This window comes from Phocoena phocoena, chromosome X, assembly GCF_963924675.1.
Source record: "Phocoena phocoena chromosome X, mPhoPho1.1, whole genome shotgun sequence".
In the NCBI taxonomy this organism is placed as follows: domain Eukaryota; kingdom Metazoa; phylum Chordata; class Mammalia; order Artiodactyla; family Phocoenidae; genus Phocoena; species Phocoena phocoena.
Window position 1 is genome coordinate 64,222,704 of NC_089240.1, and position 26,989 is coordinate 64,249,692.

Genomic DNA, 26,989 nt, shown 5'->3' on the forward strand with positions numbered 1-26,989 from the left:
TCCGTATTGAAAATATTAAGGATCATCTTTTCAGCAAACTGTACTATAACAATTGGACATAATATTAAAAAAACAAACCCTCAATATTACCTCACATCTTACACAAATTACCTCAAAATGGAGGATCTTCAAGATGGAGGAGTAAGACATGGAGACCACCTTTGTCCCCACAAATTCATCAAAAATACATCTATATGTGGAACAACTCCTACAGAACACCTACTGAACACTGGTAGAAGACCTCAGACTTCCCAAAAGGCAAGAAAATCCCCATGTACCTGAGTAGGGCAAAAGGAAAAAGAAAAAACAGAGACAAAAGAATAGGGATGGGACCTGCACCTCTGGGAGGGAGCTGTGAAGGTGGAAAAGTTTCCACATACTAGGAAGCCCCCTCACTGGCGGGAATTGGGGGAACTTCAGAGCCTCAGAGGAGAGGGGAGCAACAGGGGTGCGGAGGGAAAGCAGAGAGAATCCTGCACAGAGGATCAGTGCCAACCAGCACTCACCAGCCTGAGACACTTATCTGATCACCTGCTGGGTCAGGTGAGGACTGGGTGCTGAGGCACAGGCTTTGGAGGTCAGAAACCAGGGAGAGGACTGGGGCAGGCTGTGCAAAGACAGCCTGAGGGGGCTAGTATACCACAGCTAGCTGGGAGGGAGTCCAGAAAAAAGTCTGGACCTGCCAGAGAGGCAAGAGGCCATTGTCATGGGGTCCACAAGGAGAGGGGCAGGCCCACCATATGAGCTTCTTGTTCCGTGTGCTCACAGATTGCAGGGCACCACCTATGCGAGCTCCAGAGGTGGGCGTGAGCCTGAGAGGCAGGTGCAATGGCTGCTGCCACTGCCACCAAGGGTCCTGTGAGCAAACCCAGGTCAATGCCCACACCTTCCTGGGAGTCTGTGCAGCCCGCCACTGCTGAGGGTCCTGTGATCCAGGGCCAACATCCCCAGGAGAACGCATGGTGCACCTAGGCTGTTGCAGCTTCATGCCTGCCTCTGCCACTGCAAGCAGTCCCAGCACATCCCAATTGTGACTGCTGTATCTGTCCCTCTCGCTGAACTGAGAGAGCAAGTGAGCCCTAATTAGTCATTGCTTTCGCCCCCTCTTGCCTGGGCAGGGAACAGACGCCTGAGGGTGGCCCACACGCAGAGGCGGGGCCAAAGCCAAAGCTGAACCCCAGGTGCCATGCGACCAAAGAAGAGAAAGGGAAATCTCTCCAAGCACCCAGACGAGTAGCGGATTAAACATCCACAATCAGCTTGGTAAACACTGCACCTGGGAATATCTGAATAGATGAGTGTTCCCACAATTGAGCATGTGGACTTTGGGGGCAACTGTGGACTTTGGAGGCAAGTACACACAGGAGTAAGGCCAGATAAGAGTCTGAGCTGGTGCCACAGTGCCCACAGCAGATCCAGAGACCTACCTAGAAGTATTGGAGGACTTCCTGGGTAGGCAGGGACTGGCTATGGTTCACTGTGGGGGCAAGGACACAGAAAGCTGAAGCCACAGAAAAATATTATTATTATTGCTACTTTTAAAAATTTTGTTGATTTTTTATCATTCTTTTAATTTTTATTTACTTTATATATTCTCTTTTATGCTTTTATTTTTAATATATTTTTAATTTTATTTTTTTCCTATTTCTACTGTATTTTTTGTTATATTGTAGTTTTTACTTGTTTTGGTTTTTCTTTGTTTTGCATTGTTTTTCTCTTATTTTAAACTATAATTTACATTTTTCTATGTTTACTTCTTTGTTGTTTCGTACATTTTTCCTTTTGTTTTCATCTTTCTCTTGTTTTTAGTTTTCTTTTGATCATTTTTGTGTGTTTTATGCTTTCTTTGCCTTTTTTTTTAGTTTGCTTTCTGTGTTTGATTTGATTTTGTTTTTTTGTTTTTGTTAGTTTAGTTCTTAGTGTTTGTTTTCATTATGAGGTTTGTTTATTGGTTTGGTTGCTCTCTCCCTTTTTGTTTTCTCTTTTTTATTTTTCTTTTTGTGAGTGTATGTGTGTGTGTGTTTCTTCATGTGATTTTATCTGTTTAGTTTTGCTTTTACCATTTGTCTTGGGGTTTTATCTGTTTGTTTTCTTTTTTTCCATGCTATGTGGCTTGCAGGGTCTTAGTGCTCTGGCCAGGGGTTGGGCCTGAGCCTCTGAGGTGGGAGAGCTGAGTCCAGGATGTTGGACCACCAGAGAACTCCCAGCCCTATGGAATATTAATTGGTGAGGGCTCTCCCAGAGGTCTCCATCTCAACACTAAGATCTGGCTCCATACAATGGCCAGCAAGCTCCAGTGCTGGAGGCCTCATGCCAAACAACTAGCTAGACAGGATAACAAGCCCACCCATTAGCAGACAGGATGCCTAAAGTGATATGAAGCTCACAGACACCCCAAACACACCAATGGACATGGTTTGGCCCACCAGAGGGACAAGATCCAGCCACACCCACCAGAACACAGGCACCAGTCCCCCCCACCAGGAAGCCTACACAAGCCACTGGACCAACCTCACCCACTGGGGACAGACATCAGAAGTAAGAGGAAGTATGACCCTGCAGCCTGTGGCAAGGAGACCCCAAACACACTAATTTAAACAAAACGAGAAGACAGAGAAATATGCAGCAGATGAAGGAGCAAGGTAAAACCCCACAAGACCAAACAAATGAAGAGGAAATAGGCAGTCTACTTGAAAAGGAATTCAGAGTAATCACAGTAAAGATGATCCAAATCTTGGAAATAGAATAGAGAAAGTACAAGAAACATTTAACGGGGCTTCCCTGGTGGCACAGTGCTTGAGAGTCCGCCTGCCGATGCAGGGGACAAGGGTTTGTGCCGCAGTCCAGGAGGATCCCACATGCCGCAGAGCGGCTGGGCCCATGAGCCATGGCTGCTGAGCCTGCATGTTCAGAGCCTGTGCTCCGCAATGGGAGAGGCCACAACAGTGAGAGGCCCGTGTACCGCAAAAAAAAAAAAAAAAAAAAGAAACGTTTAGCAAGGACCTAGAAGAACTGAAGAGCAAACAAACAGTAATAAACAACAAAATAACTGAAAGTTAAAATACTCTATAAGGAATCAATAGCAGAATAACTGAGGTAGAAGAATGGATAAGTGAGCTGGAATATAGAATGGTGGAAATAACTGCCATGGAGCAGAATAAAGAAAAAATAAGGAAGAGAATTGAGGACAGTCTCAGAGACCTCTGGGACAACATTAAACACACCAACATTCGAATTATAGAGGTCCAAGAAGAAGAAGAGAAAGAGAAAGGGTCTGAGAAAATATTTGAAGAAATTATAGTCGAAAACTTCCCCAACATAGGAAAGGAAATAGCCACCCAAGTCCAGGAAGTGCAGAGAGTCCCAAACAGGATAAACCCTAAGAGAAACAAACCAAGACACATATTAATCAAAATAACAAATATTAAATTCAAAGAAAAAATATTAAAAGCACCAAGGGAAAAGCAACAAATAACATACAATGGAATCCCCATAAGGTTCTCAGTTGAGTTCTCAGCAGAAACTCTGCAGGCCAGAAGGGAGTGGCATGATGTATTTAAAGTGATGAAAGGGAAAAATCTACAACCAAGATTAGTCTACCTAGGAAGATCTCATTCAGATTGAAAGAGAAATCAAAGGCTTTGCAGACAAGCAAAAGCTAAGAGAATTCAGCACCACCAAACCAGCTTTAAAGCAAATGCTAAACGAACTTATCTAAGCTGGAAACACAAGAGAAGAAAAGGACATACAAAAACAAACACGAAACTATTAAGAAAATAGTAATAGGAACACACATATGTGAATGGAGTAATGCTCCAACCAAAAGACACGGACTGGCTGAATGGATACAAAAATAAGACCCATATTTATGCTGTCTACAAGAGACCCACTTCAGACCTAGGGACACATACAGACTGAAAGTGAGGGGATGGAAAAAGATATTCCATGCAAATGGGAATCAAATGAAAGCTGGAGTAGCAATTCTCATATCAGGCAAAATAGACTTTAAAATAAAGACTATTACAAGAGACAAAGAAGGACACTACATAATGATCAAGGGATCAACCCAAGAAGAAGATATAACAATTGTAAATATTTATGCACCTACATAGGAGCACCTCAATACATAAGGCAAATACTAACAGCCATAAAAGGGGAAATCAACAGTAACACAATAATAGTAGAGGACTTTAACACCCCACTTTCACCAATGGACAGATCATCCAAAATGAAAAAAAATAAGGAAACACAAGCTTTAAATGACACAATAGACCGAATATATTTAATTGATATTAAGAGGACATGCCATCTGAAAACAGCAGATTACACTTTCTTCTCAAGTGCACATTGAACATTCTGCAGGATAGATCATATCTTCGGTCACAAATCAAGCCTTGGTAAAGTTAAGAATATTGAAATTGTACCAAGTATCTTCTGCGACCACAACGTTTTGAAATTAGAAATCAATTACAGGAAAGAAACTGTAAAAAACACAAACACATGGAGGCTCAACAATACGCTACTAAATAAACAAGAGATCACTGAAGAAAGCAGAGAGGAAATCAAAAAATACCTAGAGACAAATGACAATGAAAACACAATGACCCTAAACCTATGGGATGCAGCAAAAGCAGTTCTCAGAGGAAAGTTTATTGGAAGACAATCTTACCTCAAGAAACAAGAAAAATCTCAAATAAAGAATCTAACCTTACACCTAAAGGAACTAGAGTAAGAAGAGCAAAAAAAAAAAAAAAAAAAAAAAAACCCAATGTGAGTAGAAGGAAAGAAACCATAAAGATTTGAGCAGAAATAAATGAAATAGAAACAAAACAATAGCAAAGATTAATAAAAACTAAAAGCTGGTTGTTTGAGAAGATAAACAAAATTGATAAACGTTTAACCAGATGCATCAAGAAAAAGAGGGAGAGGACTCAAATCAAAATAATTAGAAATGAAAAAGGAGAAGTTACAACGGACACCACAGAAATGCAATACGTCATAAGAGACTACTACAAGCAACTCTATGCCAATGAAATGGACAACCTGGAAGAAATGGATAAATTATTAGAAAGGTATTACCTTCCAAGACTGAACCAAGAAGAAGTAGAAAATATGAACAGACCAATCACAAGTAATGAAATTGAAACTGTGATTAAAGGTCTTCCAACAAACTGAAGTCCAGACCAGACAGCTTCCCAGGTAAATACGGTCAAAGATTTAGAGAAGAGCTAACACCCATCCTCTGAAACTCTTCCAAAAAATTTCAGAGGATGGAAAACTCCCAAACTCATTCTACGAGTCCACCATCACCTTTATTCCAAAACCAGACAAAGATATTACAAAAAAGAGAAAATTACAGACCAATATCCCTGATGAATATAGATGCAAAAATCCTCAACAAAATACTAGCAAACAGAACCCAATAACACATCAAAAGGATCACAAACCATGATCAAGTGGGATTTATCCCAGGGATGCAAGGATATATGCATTCTTTAATATATGCAAATCAGTCAATGTGGTACACCATATTAACAAATTGAAGAACAAAAACCATATGATCATCTCAGTAGATGCAGAAAAAGCTTTTGACAAAATTCAACACCCATTTATGATAAAAACTCTCCAGAAAGTTGGCATAGAGGGAAACTACCTCAACATAATAAAAGCCGTAACAACAGACCAGAGCAAACACCATTCTCAATGGTGAAAAACTGAAAGCATTTCCTCTAAAATCAGGAACAAGACAAGGATGTCCACTCTCACCAATATTATTTAACATAGGTTTGGAAGTCCTAGCCATAGAAATCAGAGACGAAAAAGAAATAAAAAGAATACAATTTGGAAAAGAAGAAGTAAAACTATCACTGTTTGCAGATGATATGATACTATACATAGAAAATCCTAAAGATGCCACCAGAAAACTACTAGAGCTAATCAATGAATTTGGTAAAGTTGCAGGATATAAAGTTAATGCACAGAAATCTCCTGCATTCCTATACATTAACAACAAAAGATGAGAAAGAGAAATTTAGGAAATGATCTCATTCACCATTGCAACAAAAAGAATAAAATACCTCAGAATAAACCTGCCTAAGGAGGTAAAAGACCTGTATGCAGAAAACTATAAGACACTGATGAAAGAAATCAAAGATGATACCAACAGTTGGAGAGACATACCATGTTCTTGAATTGGAAGAATCTATATTGCAAAAATAGCTAAACTACCCAAAGCAATCTACAGATTCAATGCAATCCCTATCAAATTACCAATGTCATTTTCCACAGAAATAGAACAAAAAATCTGAAAATTTGTATGGAGATACAAAAGACCCCGAATAACCAAAGCAATCTTGAGACAAAAAAATGGAACTGGAGGAATCAGGCTCCCTGACTTCAGACTATACTACAAAGCTACAGTAATGAAGACAGAATGGCACTGGCAAAAAAACAGAAATATAGATCAATGGAACAGGATAGAAAGTCCAGAGATAAACTCACGCACCTATGGTCACCTTATCTTTGATAAAGAAAGTAAGAATATACAATGTAGAAAAGACAGCCTCTTCAATAAGTGGTGCTGGGAAAACTGGACAGCTACATGTAAAGGAATGAAATTAGAACACACCGTAACACCATACACAAAAATAAACTCAAAATGGATGAAAGACCTAAATGTATGACTGGACACTATAAAACTCTTAGAGGAAAACAAAGGCAGAAGACATAAATCACAGCAAGAAAACAAAGGCAGAAGACATAAATCACAGCAAGATCTTTTTTGACCCACCTCCTAGAGTAATGCAAATAAAAACAAAAATTAAAAAATGGGACCTAATGAGACTTAAAAGCTTTTGCACGCCAAAGGAAACCACAAGGAAGATGAAAAGACAGCCCTCAGAATGATAGAAAATATTTCAAATGAATCAATGGACAAAGGATTAATTTCCAAAATATGTAAACAGCTCATGCAGCTGAATAGCAAAAAAACAAACAACCCAATCCAAAAATGGGCAGAAGACCTAAACAGACATTTATCCAAAGAAGACATACAGATGGCCAAGAGGCACATGAAAAGCTTCTCAACATCACTAATTATTAGAGAAATGCAAATCAAAACTACAATGAGGCATCACCTCACACCATTTAGAATGGGCATCATCAGAAAATTTATAAACACTGAATGCTGGAGAGGGTGTGGAGAAAAGGGAACCCTCTTACACTGTTGGTGGGAATGTAAATTGATACAGCCACTATGGGAACAGTATGGAGGTTCCTTCAGAAACTAAAAATAGAGCTACCATATGACCCAGCAATCCCACTCCTGGGCTTAAACCCAGATAAAACCATAATTCAAAAAGACAATGCATCCCAGTGTTCATTGCAGCACTATTGACAATAGCCAGTCATGGAAGCAACCTAAATGCCCATCAACAGAGAAATGGGAAAAGAAGAAGTGGTACATATATTCAATGGAATGTTACTCAGCCATAAAGAGGAACAAAATTGGGTCATTTGTAGAGATGTGGATGGATCTAGAGACTGTCATACAGAGTGAAGTAAATCAGAAAGAGAAAAACAAATATCGTATATTAACGTATACCTGTGGAATCTAGAAACATAGTACAGATGAACTGGTTTGCAAGGCAGAAATAGACACAGATGTAGAGAACAAATGTATGGACACCAAGCGGGGAAAGGGTGGGTGGGATGAATTGGGAGATTGGGATTGACATATATACACTAATGTGTGTAAAATAGATAACTAATGAGAACCTGCTGTATAGCACAGGGAACTGCACTTTTCTGTACAGTAGAAACTAACACAACATTGTAAAACAGCTATACTCCAATTTAAAAAAATTACCTCAAAGTGGATCACATGGCTAAATGTAAATTTTAATTTTATTTTTCATTGTATCAGTATACAAGAGTTATTGTTTTATTTTTATAAAAGTAATGCAAGCTCATTGTAGAATATATAGACATTACAGAAAAACATTAAGAAAAAAATCCTTCTAATCTTATTCATAAAGAGCCAGTATTATTTTGGTGTAGTCTTTCCTTTCATTTGTATATACAATCATTCCTTTAATTTTCCATACTACTTTTTCACCTAATATTTTTTCTTCCAGTTTTATTGAAGTATAATTGACATACAGCACAGTATAATTTTAAGGTGTACAGCATAATGATTTGAATTATATACATAAGGAAATGATTACCACAATAAGTTTAGTGAACATCCATTATCTCATATAGATACAAAATAAAATTATTTGCCCATTTTAAATTTGGTTGTTTGTCTTTTTGTTGTTGAATTGCAAGAATCTTTTATGTATTCTGGATACTTGACACTTATCAGATATATAATTTGCAAATATTTTCCCCCTTTTTTGAGTGGCCTTCTCAATTTTTTGATAGTGTTGTTTGATGCACAAAAGTTTTAAATTTTGATAAAGTCTAATTTATATGTTTTTCTTTTGTTTCTTGTTTTTAATGTCTTATCTAATAATCCATTACCAAATCCAGGGTCATTAAGATTTACCCCTAGGTTTTCTTTTAAGAGTTTAAGAGGTTTAAGTTTTACATTTTGGTGTTTGATCCATTTTTTATTGTGATAAAATATACACAACATATAGTTCAGCCATTTAGACTATTTTTAAGTGTATAGCTCAGTGGCATTAAGTACATTCACATTGTTGTGCAACCATCACCACCATCCATCCTAAACCCTTTTTTCATCTTTCCAAACTGAAATTCTATACTCATTAAACAACTCCTTATACCTCTTCCCTCCAGCTCCAGGCAGACACCATTTTACTTTCTGTCTCTGTTAATTTGACTACTCTAAGTCCCTTATGTAAGTGGAATCATACAGTATTTGCCTTTTTGTGACTGGCTTATTTCACTTATCATAAAGTCCTCAAAGTTCATCCACGTGGTGGCATGTGTCAGTATCCTTCCTTTTGAAGGCTGAATAATATTCCATTGTTTGTATATATTACATTTTGTTTATCCATTCATCTTTCAGTGGACATTTGGCTTGCATCCACCTTTTGGCTATTGTGAATAATGCTGCTGTGAACAAATACTGCCTTGAGACCATGCTTTCAATTCTTTTGGGTACATAACAAGAAGTGGAATTACTGGATCATATGGTAGCTCTATTTTTATTTATTTATTTATATTATTATTTTTTTTTTGCGGTACGTGGGCCTCTCACTGTTGTGGCCTCTCCCGTTGCAGAGCACAGGCTCCGGATGCACAGGCTCAGTGGCCATGGCTCACGGGCCTAGCCACTCCGTGGCATGTGGGATCTTCCCAGACCGGGGCACGAATCCATGTCCCCTGCATCAGCAGGTGGACTCTCAACCACTGTGCCACCAGGGAAGCCCTGGTAGCTCTATTTTTAATTATTTGAGGAGATACCATACTATTTTCCATAGTGGCTGCACCATTTTATGCTCCCATCAACATCTCACTAGTGTTCCAGTTTCTCCACATTCTCGCCAACACTTGCCATTTTCTGCTTTTTTAAAAAAAATAGTATCCCTCCTTATGGATGTGAAGTGGTATTTCATTGTGGTTTTGATATGCATTTCCCCAATGATTAATGATGTTGAGCATCTTCTCATGTGTTTGTTGGTCATTTGGGAAAATGTCTACTCAAGTCCTTTGCCCATTTAGAAATCAGATTGGTTTGTTTTCTGTTGTTGTATAGTTGTAAGAGTTCTTTTATATTCTGGATATTAACCCCTTATTAGATATATGATTTGTAAAAATTTTCTCCCATTCCATAGGTTGCCTTTTCAGTCAGTCTGTTGTGTTTTGATGCCTAGAACTTTAAATGTATTAATGTCATCCAATTTATTTTTACTTTAGTTTACTCTGTTTTTGGTGTCATATCCAAGAAATTATTGCCAAACCAATGTCATGAAATTTATTCCTAGTTTTTCTTCTAAGTGTTTTCTAGTTTTAAAAACTACAGGTTTAGGTTTAGGTCTTTAATCCATTTGAGTTGATTTTTGTACATGGTATAATGTAAGGGTCCAACTTCATTATTTTGCATGTGTGTATCTAGTTTTCCCAACACCATTCGTTGAAAAGACCCTCCTTTCCCTTTGAATGGTCTTGGTACACTTTTCAAAAATCATCTGACCATATATGTGAGGGTTTATTTTGGCCTCTTTATTCTATTCGATTAGTTTCTATGTCTGTACCACACTGTTTTGATTACTGTAGCTTTGTAGTAAGTTTAGAAATGAGGAAATGTGAGACCTCCAACTTTGTTCTTTTTCAAGATTGTTTTGGCTATTTGGAGTCTCTTGAGATTCTATATGAATTTTAGGATGGAATTTTCTATTTATGAAAAAAGTGTCATTGGGATTTTGATAGAGATTGCACTAAATCTGTAGACTAATTTGGGTAGTAATGATATCCCTAACAATATTAACTGTTCCAATTAATGAACACGGGATGTCTTTCCATTTATTTGTATCTAACTTCATTCAGCAACTTTTTTTTAGTTTTCAGTACACAAGATTTTCACCTCCTTGGTTAAGTTTATTCCTAAGTATTTCATTCTTTTTCATGCTTTGTAAAGGTAGCTGTTTACTTAATTTTTCTGATTGCTCATTGCTAGTGTATAGAGATGCAACTGATTACTGTCTGTTGATGTGTTAATTTTGCATCCTGCAATTTTGCTGAAATCATTTATTAGTTCTAACAGGATTTTTGGTGGAACCTTTAGGGTTGGATACAAGTAAGATCATGTTATCTGTGAACAGAGATAACTTTATGTCTTCCTGTCCAATTTTTATTTTTCTTGCCTACATGCACTGAGTAGAAAAAGTGTTTCTCCATCTTCTCTTTTTTTTTGGAATAATTTGAGAAAGATTGGTGCTAATTCTTCTTTAAATGTTTGATAGAATTTACTTGTGAAACTTTCTGGTCCTGGGCTTTTATTTCTTGATAGGTTTTTGATTAATACAATCTTTTTACTTACTATAGGTATATTCTATTTTTAAAATTTCTTCTTGATTCAGTTTTACTAGTTAGTGTGTTTCTAGAAATTTGCCCATTTCATCTTGGTTATCTAATTTGTTGGCACACAATTATTCATGGTATTTTCTTGTAATCCTTTCTGTTTCTGTAAGGTCTATAGTAATGTCCTACTTTCATTTCTGATATTAGTAATTTGTGTCCTCTCTGTCTCCCTCTCTCTCTCTGTTGGTCAGTGTAGTTATAGGTTTGTCAATTTTGTAGATCTTTTCAAAGCCCCACTTTTGTTTTCTTAATCATCCCTATTGTCTTCTATTCCCTATTTAGTTTACCTCTGCTCTAATCCTTATTATTTACCTCTGCTATCTTTGGGGTCAGATTGCTCTTGATTTTCTGTTTCTTTAAGGTGTAAAGAATACTGAATTAATATATTACTCCTTTTTATACTGTAGGTGTTTATAGCTATAAATTTCCCCTGAGCACTGTTTCCTTGCATCCCATAATATTTGGAATGCTATTTTTCAATTTCATTCATTCACAGTATTTTCTAATTTCCTTTGTGGATTCTTATTTAATTCACTAATTGTTTAAGAGTGTGTTGTTCAATTCCACACATTCGTGAATTTATAATTTCCCTTTGGTTATTGATTTCTAGTTTCATTCCATTGAAATCAGAGAAGATTCTTTGTGTGGTTTCAATCTTTTAAATTTATTAAGACTTCTTTTGTTACCAACCATATGATCTATACTGGAGAATGTTCCATGTGCATATGAGAAGAATGTGTATTCTTCTATTTTGAGGTGGAGTGTTCCATACATGTGTGTTACATCTAATTGGTTTTTTGTGTTGTTAAATCCTGACTTTCCTTATTGATATTCTGTCTAGGTGTTCTATCCATTACTGAAAATAGGGTATTGAAATCTCCAATTATTATTGTAGAGCTGTATATTTTTTCCTTCAGTTCTGTCAATTTTTCACCCTATATTTTGGAGTTCTCTTGTTAGGTACATATATGTTTATAACTATTACACAATTCTGCTCTGTTACTATGAGTCTGACTTTTTTAAAACATTCCATATATAAGTGAGATCATGCAGTATTTGTCTTTCTGTGTCTGGTTTATTTCACTTAGCATAATGTCCTCCAGGTACGTCATGGTGTTACAAATGGCAGGATTTCTTTATTTTTAAAAGCTGAATAATATTCTATTATATGTATATACCATATTTCATTATCCATCTGTTTGTGAACAAATAGGTTATCTCCATGTATTTATGACTGAATGCTGCAATGACTATAGGAATGCAGGTACCTCTTTGAGATACAGATTTTGTTTCCTTTGGATATATACCCAGAAGTGGGACTGCTGGATGATACAGTAGTTCTATTACTAATTTTTGAGGAACCACTGTACTGTTTTCCATAATGGCTATACCAATTTACATTCCCACAAACAGTGTACGAAGGTTCACTTTCTCCACATCCTCACCAACACTTGTTACGTTTTGACTTTTTCATGATAGCCATCTGACAGCTGTGAGGTGACACCTCATGTAGATTTGGTTTGCACTTCCCTGATAATTAGTCAGGTTGAGCACTTTTTAATATACTTGCTGGCCATGTGTATGTCTTCTTTTGAAAAATATCTATTCAGGTCCTTTGCCCATTTTTAAATGGGTATATTTGGCTTTTTGCTATTGAGTTGTAAGAGTTCCATATATATTTTAGATAATAACCCGTTTTCAGATATATGGTAATCAAATATTTTCTCCTATTCCATAGGTTGCCTTATTATTGTGCTGATTGTTTCCTCATGTGCAGAAACGTTTTAGCTTGATATAATCCCACTTGTTTGTTTTTGCTTTTGTTTGTATGTGCTTCGGTCTCAAATCCAAAATATCATGCCAAGACCACTGTAAAGGAGTTTTTCCCTTTTCCCTTCTAGGATTTGTATGTTTTCAAGTCTTATATTTAAATCATTAATCCATTTTAAATTAATTTTTGTGAATGGTCTGAGATAAAGGTCCAATTTTATTCTTTTGCATGTGGATATGCAGTTTTTCCAGCAACATTTATTGAAAGATATTATCATTTTCTCATTGTGTATTCATGGCAACTTTGTTGACAGTTGACTCCATATACATGAGTTTATTTCTGGGCTCTTAATTCTGTTCCATTGGTCTATGTGTCTGTTTTTATGCCAGTATCGTACAGTTTAGATTACTATAGCTTTATAGTATAATTTGAAATCAGGGAGTGTGATGCTTCCAGCTTTCTTTTTCTTGCTGAAGATTGCCTTAACTATTTGGGATCTTCTGTGGTTACAAATGAACATTAGGATTGTTTTTTCTATTTCAGTAAAAAATGCCATTGGAATCTTGATGGGGGTTGCATTGAATCTATAGATGGCTTTGGATAGTATGGACATTTTAACAATATTAATTCTTCCAATCCATAAGAATGATATGGATTTATTTGTTTTTTCAATTTCTTTCATCATTGTTTTATAGCTTTACTTGTACAGATCTTTCACCTCTTTGGTTAAATTTATTCTTAAGTATTTTATTCTTTGTTTATGCTATTGTAAATGGGGTTGCTTTCTTAATTTCTTTATTGGATAGCTTGTTTTTAGGGTATAAAAACACAACTGATTTTTTTAAATCCTGCAACTTTACAGAATTCATTTATTCTAAATTGGTTTCGGTGGAGTCTTTAGGATTTTCTATATATAACATTATGTCATCTGTGAATAGAAAAGTTAACTTCTTCCTTTCTGATTTTTATGCCTTTTATTTCCTTTTCTTGCCTAATTGCTCTAGCTAGGACTTCCAGTACTATGTTGAATGGAAGTTGTGAGAGTGGGCATCCTTGTCTTGTTCCTGATATTGGAGGAAAATCTTTCAACTTTTCACCATTGAGTATGATATTTGCTACAGGCTTGTCATATATGGTCTTTATTATGTTGAGGTACATTTGTTCTATACTTAATTTGTTGAGAATTTTTATCATGAAAGAATGTTGGAATTTGTCATGTTTTTTTCTGTATCTCTTGAGATAATTATATGATTTTTTAAATCTTTAATTTAAAAAATATGGTGTATCACATTTATTGATTTACGTATGTCAAACCATCCTTTTATCCCAGGTATAAATCCCACTTGGCTGTGGTGAATGATCCTTTTATTATGCTGTTGAATTTGGTTTGATAGTATTTTGTTAAGGATTTTATATCTATGTTGTTTGGGGATACTGGCCTAATTTCTTTCCTTGTAAGTGTCCTTCTCTGACGTTGGTATCATGGTAATGCTGTCTTTGTAAATGTTTCGAAGCATACTAAATTTTTTTGGAAGAATGTGAGAAGGTTTGCTATAAATCTTTCTTTAAATGTTTGACAGAATTCACAAGTGAATCCATCTGGCCCTGGACTTTTATTTGTTTGCAGATTTTTTTTATTACTGATTCAAACTCCTTGTATTGATTTGTTCAGATTTTTTATTTCTTCATGTTTCAGTCTTGGAAGGTTGTATATTTCTAGGAATATCCACTTCTTCTAGGTTATCTGATTTATTAATTGTTCATATTGTTTATTAATTGTTCATTTATTAATTGTTCTTATGATCCTTTGTATTTCTGTGGCATCACTCATAACATCTCTTTTTAAAGTTTATTTATTTGAGTCTTCTCTGTTTTCTGGTTCTAGTAAGTGTAGCTAAAGGTCTGTCAATTTTTTTATCTTTGCAGAAAACCAGATTTTTGTTTCTCTGATCTTTTCTATTGTTTTTCTAGCTTTTATTTCATTTCTTTCTGCTCTGATATTTGTGATTTCCTTCCTTCTATCAATTTAGGGCTTAGTTTCTTCTTTTTCTAGTTCTCTGAGATGAAAACTTAGGTTGTTTATTTGAGATATTTCTTTTTTCTCAATGTAGGCATTAATTGTTATAAACTTCCCTCTTAGAACTGCTTTTGCTGCATCACATAAGTTTCGGTATATTGTAACGCCATTTTCATTTTTGTCAACATATTTTTTGATTTCTCTCTTGATTTTGATTTCTCTCTTGATTTCTTCTTGACCCATAGGTTGTCCAGGAGGGTGTTGTTTAATTTCCACGTATGTGTAAGTTTTCCAGTTTCCCTGTGTTATTGATTTCTACTTTCACACAATTATATTAGAAAATATCATCGATATAATTCAACTTTCTTAAATTTTAAGACTTGTTTTTTGGCCTAACATACGCTCTATCCCAGAGAAAGTTCCGTATGTGCTTGAAAAGAATATGTATTCTACTGCTGTTGTGTAGAATGTTCTGGGTATATCTGTTGGGTACATTTGGTCTACTGAATTATTCATATTTGCTTTTCCATTAGTACTTTTCAGTCTAGATGTTCTATCCATTCATAAAATTGGGATATTGAAGTTCTCTATTATTATTTAATTTAATTAATATTTTTATTTTTATAACATCTTTATTGGAGTTTTCTTTAAACATCTTTATTGGGGTATAATTGCTTTACAATGGTGTGTTAGTTTCTGCTTCATAACAAAGTGAATCAGTTATACATATACGTATGTTCCCATATCTCTTCCCTCTTGCATCTCCCTCCCTCCCACCCTCCTTATCCCACCCCTCCGGGCGGTCACAAAGCACCAAGCCGATATCCCTGTGCCATGCAGCTGCTTCCCACTAGCTATCTACCTTATGTTAGTGTGTATATGTCCATGACTCTCTCTCACCCTGTCATTTATTGGACTTTAATTGCTTTAGAATGGTGTATTAGTTACAGCTTTATAACAAAGTGAATCAGCTATTCATATACATATATACCCACACCTCTTCCCTCTTGCGTCTCCCTCCCTCCCACCCTCCCTATCCCACCCCTCTAGGTAGTCACAAAGCACCGAGCTGATCTCCCTGTGCTATGCGGCTGCTTCCCACCAGCTATCTATTTTACATTTGGTAGTGTACATATGTCCATGCCACTCTCTCACTTTGTCCCAGCTTACCCTTCCCCCTCCACATGTCCTCAAGTCCATTCTCTAGTAGCTCTGCGTCTTTATTCCCGTCTTGCCCCTAGGTTCTTCACGACCATTTTTTTTTTAGATTCTATATATATGTGTTAGCATATGGTATTTGTTTTTCTCATTCTGACTTACTTCACTCTGTATAACACACTCTAGGTCAGTCCATCTCACTACAAATAACTCAATTTTGTTTCTCTTTATGGCTGGGTAATATTCCATTGTATATATGTGCTACATCTTCTTTATCCATTCATCTGTCAATGGACACTTAGGTTGCTTCCATGTCCTGGCTATTGTAAAGAGAGCTGCAATGAATATTGTGTTCCATGACTCTTTTTGAATTATGGTTTTCTCAGGGTATATGTCCAGTAGTGGGATTGCTGGGTGGGATGGTAGTTCTATTTTTAGTTTTTTAAGGAAACTCCATATGTTTTTCCTTAGTGGCTGTATCAATTTACATTCCCACCAACAGTGCAAGAGGGTTCCCGTTTCTCCACACCCTCTCCAGCATTTACTGCCTGTAGATTTTTTGATGATGGCCATTCTGACCACTGTGAGATGATATTTCATTGTAGTTTTGATTTGCATTTCTCTAATGATTAATGATGATGAGAATACCTTCATGTGTTTGCTGGCAATTGGCATATCTTCTTCGGAGAAATGTCTATTTAGGTCTTCTGCCCATTTTTGGATTAGGTTGTTTGTTTTTTTGATATTGAGCTGCATGTGGTGCTTGTAAATTTTGGAGATTAATCCTGTCAGTTGCTTCATTTGCAAATATTTTCTCTCATTCTGAGGGTTGTTTTTTCATCTAGTTCATGGTTTCCTTTGCTGCGCAAAAATTTTTAAGTTTCCTTATGTCCCACTTGTTTATTTTTGTTTTTATTTCCATTTCTCTAGGAGGTGGGTCAAAAAGGATCTTGCTGTGATTTATGTCATAGAGTGTTCTGCCTATGCTTTCCTCTAAGAGTTGGAGAGTGTCTGGCCTTACATTTAGGTCTTTAATACATTTTGAGTTTATTATTGTGTATGATGTTAGGGAGTGTTCTGATTTCATTCTTTTACATGTAGATTTCCAGTTTTCCCAGAACCATTTATTGAAGAGGCTGCCTTTTCTCCACTGCCTCCTTTATCAAAGATAAGGTGACCATATGTGCATGGGTTTATCTCTGAGCATGCTATCCTGTTCCATTGATCTGTATTTCTGTTTTTGTGCCAGTACCATACTTTCTTGATTACTATAGCTTTGGAGTATACTCTAAAGACATGGAGTCTGATTCCTCCAGCTCCATTTTTCTTTCTCAACATTGCTTTGGCTATTCGGGGTCTTTTGTGTTTCCATACAAATTGTGAAATTGTTTGTTCTAGTTCTGTGAAAAATGCCAGTGGTAGTTTGATAGGGATTGCATTGAATCTGTAGACTGCTTTGGGCAGTATAGTCATTTTCACAATGTTGATTCTTCCAATGAAAGAACATGGTATATCTCTCCATCTATTTGTATCATCTTTAATTTTTTCATCAGTGTCTTATAGTTTTCTGCATACGGTCTTTTGTCTGCTTAGGTAGGTTTATTCCTAGATATTTTATTTTTCTATTTGCAATGGTAAATGGGAGTGTTTTCTTAATTTCACTTTCAGATTTTTCATCATTAGTGTATATGAATGCCAGAGATTTCTGTGCATTAATTTTGTATCCTGCTACTTTACCAAAGTCATTGATTAGCTCTGGTAGGTTTCTGGTAGCATCTTTAGGATTCTGTATGTATAGTATGATGGCATCTGCAAACAGTGACAGCTTTACTTCTTCTTTTCCAATTTGGATTCCTTTTATTTCTTTTTCCTCTCTTTTTGCTGTGGCTAAACCTTCCAATACTATGTTCAATAATATTGGTGAGAGTGGGCAACCTTGTCTTGTTCCTGATCTTAGTGGAAATGCTTTTCAGTTTTTCACCATTGAGGACTATGTTGGCTGTGGGTTTGTCATATTTGGACTTTATTATGCTGAGGTAAGTTCCCTGTATGCCTACTTTCTGGAGGGTTTTTTTTATCATAAATGGGTGTTGAATTTTGTTGAAAGCTTTCTCTGCATCTACTGAGATGATCATATGGTTTTTCTCCTCCAGTTTGTTAATATGGTGTATCACATTGATTTGTGCATATTGAAGAATCCTTGCATTCCTGGGATAAATTCCACTTGATCATGGTGTATGATCCTTTTAATGTGTTGTTGGATTCTGTTCGCTAGTATTTTGTGGAGGATTTTTGCATCTAGGTTCATCAGTGATATTGGCCTGCAGTTTTCCTTCTTTGTGACATCTTTGTCTGGTTTTGGTATCTGGGTGATGGTGGCTTCGTAGAATGTGTTTGGGAGTGTTCCTCCCTTTGCTGTATTTTGGAAGAGTTTGAGAATGAGAGGTGTTAGCTCTTCCCTAAATATTTGATAGAATTCGCCTGTGAAGCTATCCGGTCCTGGGCTTTTGTTTGCTGGAAATTTTTCATCACAGCTTCAATTTCAGTGATTGTGATTGGTCTGTTCATATTTTCTATTTCTTCCTGGTTCAGTCTCAGAGGCTTGTGCATTTTTAAGAATTTGTCCATTTCTTCCAGGTTGTCCAATTTATTGGCATAGAGTTGCTTGTAGTGATCTCTCATGATCCTTTGTATTTCTGCAGTGTCAGTTGTTACTTCTCCTTTTTCATTTCTAATTTAAGTGATTTGAGTCTTCTCCCTTTTTTTCTTTATGAGTCTCATTAATGGTTTAAAAATTTTGTTTATATTCTCAAAGAACCAGCTTTTAGTTTTATTGACTTTTGCTATCGTTTCCTTCATATCTTTTTCATTTATTTCTCATCTGACCTTTATGATTTCTTTTCTTCTGCTAACTTTCGGGTTTTTTTGTTCTTCTTTCTCTAATTGCTTTAGGTGTAGGGTTAGGTTGTTTATTTGAGATGTTTCTTGTTTCTTAAGGTAGGATTGTATTGCTATAAACTTCCTTCTTAGAACAGATTTTGCTGCATCCCATAGATTTTAGGTTGTCGTGTTTCCATTGTCATTTGTTTTTAGGTGTTTTTTGATTTCCTGTTTGATTTCTTCAGTGATCTCTTGGTTATTAAGTAGTGTATTGTTTAGCCTCCATGTGTTTGTATTTTTTACAGACTTTTTCCTGTAATTGACATCTAGTCTCAAAACGTTGTGGTCAGAAAACATACTTGATAAGGTTTCAATTTTCTTAAATGTACCAAGGCTTGATGTGTGAACCAAGATATGATCTATCCTGGAGAATGTTCCATGAGCACTTGAGAAGAAAGTGTATTGTGTTGTTTTTGGATGAAATGTCCTATATATATATAAATTATGTCCATCTTGTTTAATGTATCATTTAAAGCTTGTGTTTCCTTATTTATTTTCCTTTTGGATGATCTGTCCTTTGGTGACAGTGGGGTGTTAAAGTCCCCTACTATGACTGTGTTACTGTCAATTTCCCCTTTTATGGCTGTTAGTATTCTTATTATGTATGAGGTGCTCCTATGTTGGGTGCATAAATATTTACAATTTTTATATCTGCTTCTTGGATCGATCCCTTGATCATTATGTAGTAGTATCCTTCTTTGTCTCCTGTAATAGTCTGTTTTAAAGTCTATTTTGTCTGATATGAGAAATGCCACTGCAGCTTTCTTTTGATTTCCATTTGCATGGAATATCTTTTTCCATCCCCTCACTTTCAGTCCATGTGTGTCCCTAGGTTTGAAGTGGGTCTCTTGTAGACAGCATATATACGGGTCTTGTTTTGTATCCATTCAGCCAGTGTTTGTCTTTTGGTTGGAGCATTTAATCCGTTTACATTTAAGGTAATTATCGATATGTATGTTCCTGTTATCATCTTCTTAATTATCCTGGGTTTGTTATTGTAGGTATTTTTATACTCTTATGTTTCCCACCTAGAGAAATTGCTTTAGCATTTGCTGTAAAGCTGGTTTGGTGGTGCTGAATTCTCCTAGCCTTTGCTTGTCTGTAAAGGTTTTAATTTCTCCATCAAATCTGAATGAGATCCTTGCTGGGTAGAATCATCTTGGTTGTAGGTTTTTCCCTTTCAACACTTTAAATATGTCCTGTCACTGCCTTCTGGCTTGCAGAGTTTCTGCTGAAGGGTCAGCTGTTAACCTTATGGGGATTCCCTTGTGTGTTATTTGTTGTTTTTCCCTTGCTGCTTTTAAGAAATATTTTTGTATTTAATTTTTGATAGCTTGATTAATATGTGCCTTGGCGTGTTGCTCCTTGGATTTATCCTGTATGGGACTCTCTGTGCTTCCTGGACTTGATTAACTATTTCCTTTCCCATGTTAGGGGAGTTTTCAACTATAATTTCTTCAAATATTTTCTGAGGCCCTTTCTTTTTCTCTTTTTCTTCTGCAACCCCTATAATTCGAATGTAGGTGTGGTTAATGTTGTCCCAGAGGTCTCTGAGACCGTCCTCAATTCTTTTCATTACTTTTTCTTTATTTTGCTCTGCAGTAGTTATTTCCACTATTTTATCTTCCAGATCACTTATCCCGTCTTCTGCCTCAGTTATTCTGCTATTGATTCCTTCTAGAGAATTTTTTATTTCTTTTATTGTGTTGTTCATCACTGTTGTTTGCTCTTTAGTTCTTCTATGTCCTTGTTGAACATTTCTTGTATTTTCTCCATTCTATTACCAAGATTTTGGGTCATCTTTACTATCTTTATTCTGAATTTTCAGGTAGATTGCCTATTTCCTCTTCATTTGGAAGGTTTGGTGGGATTTTACCTCGCTCCTTCATCTACTGTGTATTTCTCTGTCTTATCATTTTGCTTAACTTACTGTGTTTGGGGTCTCCTTTTTGCAGGTTGCTGGTTCATAGTTCCCATTGTTTTTGGTGTCTGCCCCCAGTGGCTACAGTTTGTTCGGTGGGTTGTGTAGGCTTCCTGGTGGAGGGGAGTAGTGCCTGTCTTCTGGTGGATGAGGCTGGATTTTGTCTTTCCTGTGAGCAGGTTCACATCTGGCGGTGTGTTTTGTGGTGTCTGTGACCTTACTATGATTTTAGGTAGCCTCTCAGCTGATGGGTGGCGTTGTGTTCATGTCTTTCTAGTTGTTTGGCATAGGGTGTCCAGAACTGTAGCTTGCTGGTCATTGAGTGCAGCTGGGTCTTGGCATTGATATGGAGATCTGTGGGAGATTTTCACCGTTTGATATTACATGGAGCTGGGAGGTCTCTGCTGGACCAATGTCCTGAACTTGGCACTCCCACCTCAGAGGCACAGTCCTGACTCCTGGCCAGAGCCCCAAGAACCTGTCATCCACACGGCTCAGAATAAAAGGGAGAAAAAAAGAAAGAAATAGAGAAAAGGATAAAATGAAATGAAGTTATTAAAATAAAAAATAATTATTAAAATTTTTTAAAGTAATAAAGAAAAGAAAGAAGAGAGCAACCAAACCAAAAAACAAATCCACCAATGATAGCAAGAGCTAAAATGTATACTAAAAATAAACGAAAAGAAAACAGATGGACAGAACCCTAGGACAAATGGTAAAAGCAAAGCTATACAGAGAAAATCACACACAGAAGCATACACATACACACTCACAAAAAGAGAGAAAGGGGAAAATATATATATATTGTTGCTCCCAAAGTCCACCTCCTCAATTTGGGATGATTCGTTGTGTATTCAGGTATTCCACAGATGCAGGGTACATCAAGTTGATTGTGGAGATTTAATTCACTGCTCCTGAGGCTGCTTGGAGAAATTTCCCCTTCTTTTCTTTGTTCATACAGCTCCCGGGGCTCAGCTTTGGGTTTGGCCCCGCCTCTGCATGTAGGTTGCCTGAGGTCGTCTGGTCTTCGCTCAGACAGGATGGCGTTAAAGTAGCAGCTGATTCAGGGGCTCTGGCTCACTCTGGCCAGGGGGAGGGAGAGGTACGGTATGCGGGGCGAGCCTGTGGCAGCAGAGGCCAGCGTGACGTTCCATCAGCCTGAGGCATGCCCTGTTTTCTCCCTGGGAAGTTGTCCCTGGATCCCGGGACCCTGGCAGTGGCGGGCTGTACAGGCTCCCAGGAGGGGAGGTGTGGATAGTGACCCGTGCTTGCACACAGGCTTCTTGGTGGCTACAGCAGTAGCCTTAGCGTCTCATGCCCATCTCTGGGGTCCGCACTGATAGCCATGGCTCGCGCCCATCTCTGGAGCTCCTTTAAGCGGTGTTCTTAATCCCCTCTCCTCATGCACCACAAAACAAAGAGGGAAGAAAAAGTCTGTTGCCTCTTAGGCAGGTCCAGACTTTTTCCCAGACTCCCTCCTGGCTAGCTGTGGCACAGTAGCCCCCTTCAGGCTGCGTTCACGCAGCCAACCCCAGTCCTCTTCCTGCGATCCGAGTGATGCCCAAGCCTCAGCTCCCAGCCCCCACTCGCCCTGGTGGGTGAGCAGACAAGCCTCTCGGGTTGGTGAGTGCTGGTCATCACCAATCCTCTGTGCGGGAATCTCTCTGCTTTGCCCTCTGCACCCGTGTTGCTGCGCTCTCCTCCGCGGCTCCGAAGCTTCCCCCATCCGCCACCTGCAGTCTCCACCTGTGAAGCGGTTTCCTAGTGTTTGGAAACCTTTCCTCCTTCACAGCTCCCTCATACTGGTTCAGGTCCCGTCCCTATTCCTTTTTCCTTTTTTTCTTTTTTCTTTTGCCCTACCCAAGTATATGGGGGGTTTCTTGCCTTTTGGGAGGTCTGAGGTCTTCTGCCAGCGTTCAGTAGGTGTTCTGTAGGAGTTGTTCCACATGTAGATATATTTTTGATGTATTTGTGAGGAGGAAGGTGATCTTCACATCTTACTTTTCCACCATCTTGAAGCTCCTCTCCTCTATTATTTTATTCTCTCTATTCCTCCCTTCAATGTTGTTAATATGTGCTTGATATATTTAGATGCTTTAATGTTAGGTGCATATATATTTACAACTGTCATATCCTCTTGATGAATTTACCTGTTTTAGTATTATATAATGATCTACTTTGTCTCCACTTATGGTTGTTGACTTGAAGTCTATTTGCCTGATATATTGTAGATATCCTTGATCTCTTTTAGCTTCCATTTGCATGGAATATCTTTTTCCATCCCTTCACTTTAAGCTCATATGTATCCTTAAATCTTAAATGAGTCTCTTATAGGCATGTAACTGTGTCTTGCTTTTTTTTTTATCCATTCAGCTACTCTATGTCTTTTGATTGGAGAATTTAACCAATTAACATTAGAAGTAATAATTGATAGGTAAGGATGCACTATACCAGTTTGTTAATTGTTTTCTGGCTGTTTTATAGTTCCTTTATTCATCCTAAGTGTTTTCCTTTGTGGTTTGATTTTCTGTAGTAGTGTACTTTTATTTCCTTTTCTTTATCTTTTGTGTATCTGCTAGAGTTTTTTGGGGGGTTACCATGGAGCTTACATAAAACATCTTATATTTATAACATTCTATTTGAAGCTGTTAAGAAGTTAACTTCTACTGCATACATAAACACTATCGTATTACTTCCTCCCCAACATTTTATGCATTTGATTTCTCAATTTACATCACTTTATAGTGTATCCATTAAAAATATTTTACTCATAGTTATTTTTAATACTTTGTTTTTTAATCTTTATACCAGAGTTAAAAGTGATTTACACACCACCATTACAGTATTACAGTATTTTGAATTGTTCCATATATTAACCATTATCAGTGCATGTTTGTTTTACTTTCATAGGTTTTCACATTACTAATTGTCATCTTGTCATTTCATCTTCAACATTTCTTGTAAGGCACTTCTCCTAGGGATGAACTCCTTCAGGTTTTGTTTGGTGGAAAACTAACTCTCCTTCATTTCTGAAGGATGGCTTTGCTGGGTAAGACAACCTTTGTAAAAAATGCTTGTAGTTTTTTCTACAAGCATTTTTAATATATCATTCCACTCTGTCCTGGCCTGCAAGGTTTCTTCTCAGAAATCCACTGATGGCCTTATGCAGTTTCCCTTGTGATTGACCACTCTTTCTCTTTTTCTACTTTCAAAACTCCTTGTCTTTGACTTTTGAAAGTTTGACTATAGTATGTCCTGGTAAAGTCCTCTTTTGGTTGAAACTGGGGACTTTTGAGCTTCATGTACCTGGATATCCATATCTCTCCCCAAATTTGGGAAATTTTCAGCCATTATTTATTTAAATAAGCTTTCTGCCCCTTTCTCTCTTCTCCTTTTATCCCCATAATGCATATATTCTTATGCTTGATGGTGTCTCATAAGTCCCATGAACTGTCTTCACCCTTTCATTCTTTTTTCTTTTTGTTCCTCTAACTGGATAATTTCATATTACCTATGCTTGAGTTTTCAGGCTCTTTCTTCTGCTTCATCAAATCTGTTGTTGATACTCTCTATATTATTTTTCCTTTCATTCATTGTATTTTTCAGCTCCAGAATTGTTTTTGTTCTTTTTTTAATGGTTTATCTCTATTTGTTTAACTTCTTGTTTTGTTCCTGATTTCGTTGAGTTGTCTATCTGTGTCCTCCTGTAAATTGTCAAGTTCCTTAAAATAATTATTTTGATTTTTTTTATAGATCTCTTTGCAGTTGCTTACCAGAATATTGTGCTCCTTTGGTGGTGTTATTTTTCCTTGAGTGTTTGCATTTCTTGTATCATTGCATGGATGTGTTCACATTTGATGTAGCAACCACTTCTTCCAGAATTTATGGACTGGTTTAAGTGGGGAAAGCCCTTTATCTATTGGTGGGTACAAGTCTTACAGTTGGGTGGGATGAAGTACTTCTGACTCCAGGGAAGGTTCAGTCTCTGTGCAGCTCTGTCAGCTGTCATCAGCATCAGCAAAGATTGAAGGAGACGTTGGTGGCCAAGGCTGTGGGTGTCTGCAGAAGAAGTGTGGGCTGTTGAGGTCTTCAGTAGTAACGGCTTCTGGAGTCCTCCTGATACCTTTTTCTAGCATGGTGGAAGTCATGGCTGAGGGGATCCTTCGAGGCCCTGGGTCCAGTTTGTGGACACACTTACTGTGGTTGTGTCTAAGATGTTTGATGCATGGGTGCCTATGGAGAAGCAATGGAGACAGAGTCTGGAATGGAGGCATGTGTGAAGCCACTGGAGTGGCTCAGGGGTCTAGGGAGGTGGTGGTGTTAGTGCCTGGGGCACAGGCAACCTCACTGCAATGGTGGTAATGGTGTGCAAGGTGCATGCACTTGCAGAGTAGATATGGAGCTATGGTCTGGATAGCAGGCATGCGTGGTGCATGGATGAGCCTGCTACAGTAGTGGCTTGGGTGTTCCATGTTTGAGCACTTGTGAAGCAGCTAGTGGACCTGGGTTCTAGAGGGCAGGTACACCCACTGCAGCAGTGCTCTGGTTTCTGTGGTGCAGGCACTTGCAGATTGGCTGTGGATACAGGGTCCAGAGCATGTGCTCATGGAGTGATAGTGTCTCTAGTGCCTGGGCCATGGGATACCCTGCAGTGTCAGTGGCTCTGGTGTCTGAGTTATTGGTATATGTGGAGTGGCCATGGAGCCAGTTTCTGGAGCATGGGCATGCATGGAGTCTGGTGGCAGGTGCTGGGGTCAGGTGGTAGGTACACATGGAGTGGCCATAGGTCTGGTGTCTAGGGCAAGCACAGTGTTGGGGGGGGTGGTGGCAGCCCTGGTACTGAGGCAGCACAACAGCAGCTTCTTCTTTTAGAGAAGTCTCAGCAGTGTCTCACTCCCTGGGGTGTCTGTGGCAATGTTGGCTGTTGGTTACTTCAGTGGCAAAAGCTGACAGTATCCTCTACAGAGCAGGCTGCTGGGGTCCACACCAACAAACACTATGGAGTCCTCTGCTGTTAAAGCTGCAGAAATTCATGTCTGTCATGGGAGCGGTTGAGATCCTCAGAAGCAAAAGTTGCGAGGATCCTCCACAGAGGAGACCAGTGGGGACTGCATGGGCATCTGCCGCAGGGCTGTTACTGATAGCCTCTGCCCTGTTTCTTTGTTCTTAGCCCTCTTCAGATGTCTCTGCCATGATTTCCCCAGCAATCCTTTCTGTGTGGTTATTCTCCATTTTTTTCCCCACTGTGTTGCTGCAGGCTCTTAATTACTTGAGCCCCCCCCAGGGATATTTTCATTTCTGTATAGCTGTCTGTTGTTTTTGGTGGGGGGGGGGCAGGGATAGAGGCTGGTATCTCCTACTCTGCCATCTTTCTGACATCATTCAGTAGGTCTTTTTCTTCTTTGTGTCTTGTAACTGTTTTTGGCTTAAAACCTCTTCGTGTGATATTAGTATATCTACCCTTGCTCTCTTTTGATTACTATTTGCTTGGAATAACTTTTTCCATCCTTTCACTTTCAACCTATTTATGTCTTTGGCTCTAAAGTGAGTCATTTGTAGACAGCATAAAGATAGATGATAATGTTTATCCATTATGCCAACGTCTGCCTTTTAATTGGATAGTTTAATCCATTTATATTTCAAATAATTACTCATAAGGAAGAACTTCCGCCATTTTCTATATAACCTATATCTCATGTTCCTCGATTCTTGCATTACTACCTTCCTTTGTGTTTTTTAAACATTTTATTTGAGTATAATTGATTTACAATGTTGTGTTAGTTTCAGGTGTACAGCAAAGTGATTCAGTTATACATATACATATATTCATTCTTTCTTTTCTCATATAGGTTATCACAGAATATTGAGTAGAGTTCCCTGTGCTATACAGTAGGTCCTTGTTGGTTATCTTATATGTAGTAGTGTGTGTATGTTCATCCCAAGCTCCTGATTTATCCCTCTCCACCATGTCTTCCCTTCAGTAACCATAAGTTTGTTTCCAATATCTGTGAGTCTGTCTCTGTTTTGTAAATAAGTTCATTTGCATCTTTTTTTTAAATTAGAATCCACATATGAGAGATATCACATGATATTTGTCTTTCTCTGTGTTTAATTTTATTTTGTATGTGTACAA

The 26,989-nt window shown here is 37.7% G+C and overlaps 1 protein-coding gene across 1 annotated transcript in view; it reads right to left on the minus strand.

The window, feature by feature from the left end:
* ZDHHC15 (zinc finger DHHC-type palmitoyltransferase 15) overlaps nt 1–26,989 on the minus strand; it is a 60,624-nt gene that overhangs the window by 6,574 nt on the left and 27,061 nt on the right. The window lies entirely within an intron of this gene.